Here is a 4,609-nt window from a genome sequence, read left to right as displayed (position 1 = left end):
AGTGCTACGTTGATAAAAACTTTATTGACGTGTGGAATATGCCATGTCACTAATTACTGTCGTATCACATTCCACACGTCAATAAATAGCAACGTGTCAAAGATTGCCACGTTGCTAAATTTAAATTCAAATTAATTTTAAAAAATATATTTAAATTATATACATTAGTGACATGGCACATTATTATAGGTCAAAAATTATTGATGTGACATTTTGACACGTAAAAAATTATTGACGTGGCATTTTGACACGTCAATTATTATTGACGTGGCATTTTGACATGTCAATAATTATTGACGTGGCAAAATGGCATGTCAATAACGGGTTGACGTACTATTTTAGCACATCAATACTTATTAACGTTTTAAAATGCCACATTTTAAAAATTAATTAATTAATAATATTAATCATGTGTTTTAAAAAAATATTATGTAACAAAATTTAATTGGTATAACCTATTGGTATACCATGGCAGGAATATTGAAGCACCTATAAACATAAACATGAACAGAAAAATCTGGCATTTACTCTTAGAAAATAACTAAAATGCATATACAACTAACATTCTATTAATCAAGGCAACCTTTCAACGATACACAATATAAGACCCAATTTTAACAATCTTATAAGTACCTAAATGAGTCTAGCTAATATCCCTAATGATCAAAATGTTAGCATATCTTAGGGGATCTGAATACAATCAAATTTAAGATGCAGTGTGACTTAGTAGGCTGCTGCGAAGATCATCAATAAGCAGCGGATATGTATTTCTAGATCTTGATTCTATCAATGATCTAAGAAATCTTCTTGACAAAAGCTAGATACTCTCTAGGTTTTTAAGAAAAATAAAGAAGAACACTCAACTCTAAGGTTTCTTATTCAACAAAATCAATAATAAACAATAACTCCCTTTCTCTAGAGACTCTAAGCATATATTTATAACCCAAAACCCAAAACCTAATAAAATATGACATAAATACTCTCAAAACCCTAAACCTAATAAAATAACGAAATAAAGACTCACAAAACCCTAACCCTAATAAAATAACAATATAAAGTCGGGTAGAAAATAAAACAAACTGACGGCGCCCGTCTGGACGGCCATAACACTTAAACGAAAAAAACATGAAATAACATATGGGTTCGGAATACACTCCGATCTACATCAATTTATGAAATTCCCCTAATATATGCTAGCATCCCTTCTCAAACTTAAGGTGGAAGAATTTAGAAGTTTGAGTTTGCATTTGACGAATACAAGAAACTCGTTGGAGTTGATGGCGGCTAGCGGCGATAAATAGACGCGGTTGGCAACGACAGTGATCCAAGGTGGGCCCTTAATAACATTTGGCAAAAGAGGCTTAACTACGGGCCAAAATACGAGCCAACTATGGATCATAAATGAGACCAACCAATGGCCTTAAATGGGTATGATTTTTCAAACAATACCACAAAATTAAAGCCTGCCTAGTCATTAGACAATTCCACAAATACCCTAAGATGGGTCTGGGTCAATAATTAGACCAACAATGACCAAAATAATGGTCAACAAAAGCTAAAATAATATGAACAACTGCGCTTTTTTTCTTTCTCAACAAAGTTAGCACCACGTGTTCTATGCCACCTTCTTGTACGTATATCAATTATTCAAAATGGGATCTCACTTTACCAAGTCCTCCGACTATATATTGAGTTGAATGCTGATTAAGACTGGTTCCTATTACAGTGTTGAATTAACCTTGAACTTTGTCTACATTTAATACCTCAAATGAGCAATTGATAATTAGCTTCTGCTTGTTTCTTTCAGGAGGCTGGAGGCCTTAAAGTAAAATACATCACTCTTTACAATTCTAGGAATTTTGATCAGTTGGAAAATCTTCATCAGCTGCAACTACTAAAATGAAGCACACTTTTCACCCAAACGAAATATATATACGGTCTGGCCCGAACAGCATTCATACAAACATACAAAACAGCAGGGTAATTGTAGAATACTGTTTTTTCAGATCAGATCGTCTGTCTTGGACCGTTCTTACATTAGTGCGGAAGAGGGTGAGAGGTCTTTTCAACGAAACCTGTCTTATTTTGTTTTATTCTTCTCTTGGGCAGTGGCGGATACACGTGGGGGCGACCCAGGGGCGGTCGCCCCCGGTAAAAAAAAATTTAAAAAAATTTTAAAGTAAAAATTTGAAGGGCGCCCCTGCTAAAAATAAAAAAGAAAAAAGAAAAGCTCTCTAGTCTCCAACCCGCCCAACAAAATCCAAAAATGTACCCCCTACAAATTTTTTACCATCTCTACTAGACTAGAGAGGACTGGCTGGACTGCAATGTCCAAAAAAAATTTAATAAATAAAAATAAAAATAAAATAGAAGTTTTTTCCTGCTTTCCGCTCAACACGCAATCACCATTTTGTCAACTTGACAAAATTCACAAGGCACGCTGCAGAAGGGGAAAGGAGGCAAAGTTTGTTTTTCAAACAAATCTCAAATCTTACTCAATCTCACATTCTCATCTCACCCAACCCAAACCCAAAGAAAAAGAGAAATTTTTTGTAGTTGAAGAAATACCAAAGGCAAGAGAAGCACACCAAGATTGGTTGTACATCCACCGATCTGTTGACTGCTGTACATCCACCGTCGTCTTCAGCTCGCCATGACGCCGTCCACGCACCACCAGCAGAAGTGAACAGGGCATCGTGAGTTTCACTCTCTTCTCTGTAGATTATAGTCTCTAATGTTATTTATGCTTTGAGATTTGAGGCTTTTCTAAAAGAAAAGCGGTAGGAACGGTGACACCATTTTTGTTGGCTTGAGGAGTGAAAGGTGAAATAAGACTTAGACTGTGATTATGTGATTTGTGAATTTGTGATTTTGAAGAAGGTGTGGCCGTGTGTCGGTGTGTGGGTGAAACACTAAACAAAAAAAACACAAAATAAGAAGAAAAAAAGTTGGGTCTTGAATCTAGGTGTGGCCGTGTGCCAGCGAGTCAGTGACACACGGCCACACCTAGAATTGAGAAAATAAAAAAATAAAAATAAAAAGGTCATTCGTGAAGAGTGGTGATCAAGAAAGTAATTTGTCATTATCTTTAGTTTTTAATTGAGAAAATAAATCTTTCTTTCTAGAATTGCTTAGGGAAAAAAAAAAATTTGTGAGATAGTAGTGGGGAAATAGTCTTTAAAATTGTTTTTACTTTTTAGTCTTTAATTTATAGTAAAACTCACAAGAATATTATTGCTTTCAAAAAAAAAAAAAAAAAGACAATTTAATTATAAACAAGAATATTGCTTTAATTATTTGTTTTTATTGGTTTGCAGCATTGTTGGACTAACTCCTTTTTGTGGTCCGTGTGTTTTCAAGAAATTTTTCAAGATAACTAATTCACTCAAAGGTATTCATTTTTTTTTAGATACTTTTAGTTATTTAATTGTGCTTAATTTATTTCGCAAGTATTTTAAATTATTATGTGTTTGTGACGTCGTTAGATAAAGATTTTTAATAGTTACTTTAATTTTTTTTTTCTTTGTTGGGTAATTTGATGAGTTTGATTTGCTTCATGATACGTATATTGTAGTATAATTTAATTTTTTATTGTATTTATCATATTATAATAAAAATATAATACATAAAGAGAAAAAAAAAATTATCATTATGTTTTATTATTTTTTTGTGCCCCTGGTAACTTCAATTTCTAAATCCGCCACTGGATGGAAACCTCAAGGTATCGAATACGATTGGAGGTGAAGATTATCGGTCTACGTATCTTGATTCCTCGTCTACAAATCGGAATGTGAAGCTCATGGATTCGGAAACCTGGTCTTAAACGATGATGATCAGTTGGCGAAGGTAGCTCATAATCTGCAACACCATTTTGGTCACTCTTCTATTTCTAGCTTAAGTCCAAATATATTCTCTTCTAATTCAAGCGTAATATTTTTCTTTTCTTTCCTTCTTTCTTTATTTTATTTTTATTTATTTTTATTTTTTTGTGTGGGATGAGGATTTGAGCAAGTTATGAACATGCAAGAATCAATTCAAGTGGAGTTGGCTGCTTAGGTTTTTGACTAAATCAAGTTCCACATTTCTCAATTAGATCCTAAAGTATGTATTTACACTTTCACCCTCTATTATTTCGGTTTAACATTACAATTAATGCCAATCAATAGTTACTTGTTTTTGATTCCTTTTGCTCGAGTCCGTGGAAAAATGCCATGTCCAAAAATTAAGAACAACCAATTTTTTTTTTTTTTTTTAGAAAGGAACCGATTTTCAAGTAGTGCAACAAAATTATACTAGTCTAAGGACTCACAACCAAAAGTAGAAGAGAGATCAAAACTAAATACACTTCTTATTTATGAAATATTACAACAATGAAAAAACTTGGGTTGGACCACACTCGCCCAAAATCGGAGAAGGTTTTGATGAGATATGATGTAATGAAAGACTTGGAAACCTGCCATGTGTGTGTGTGTCTATGTATATATATATATATATATATACTTTGAGCATCTCATTCTAGAATTGGCGGATCATGCCAAGACCCGCCTGAAAATTGACCGGGACCAGCCTGGGACCGGCTCGGGATATCGTCGGGACCTGACTAGGACTC

General features: G+C 33.8%; 1 long non-coding RNA gene across 1 annotated transcript; it reads left to right on the top strand.

The window, feature by feature from the left end:
* Window positions 1–2,202: 2,202 nt before the first annotated feature.
* LOC132181042 (uncharacterized) lies at window positions 2,203–4,048 on the top strand. Its single transcript, XR_009440218.1, has 2 exons — window positions 2,203–2,696; window positions 3,722–4,048. It is a non-coding gene; the product is annotated as an uncharacterized LOC132181042 (long non-coding RNA).
* The last annotated feature ends 561 nt before the right edge of the window (window positions 4,049–4,609 follow it).

Source organism: Corylus avellana, chromosome ca5 (assembly GCF_901000735.1).
Source record: "Corylus avellana chromosome ca5, CavTom2PMs-1.0".
Taxonomy (NCBI): domain Eukaryota; kingdom Viridiplantae; phylum Streptophyta; class Magnoliopsida; order Fagales; family Betulaceae; genus Corylus; species Corylus avellana.
The sequence above is the reverse complement of the archived record's forward strand: the minus strand, read 5'-3'. Positions and strand labels throughout refer to the sequence as shown.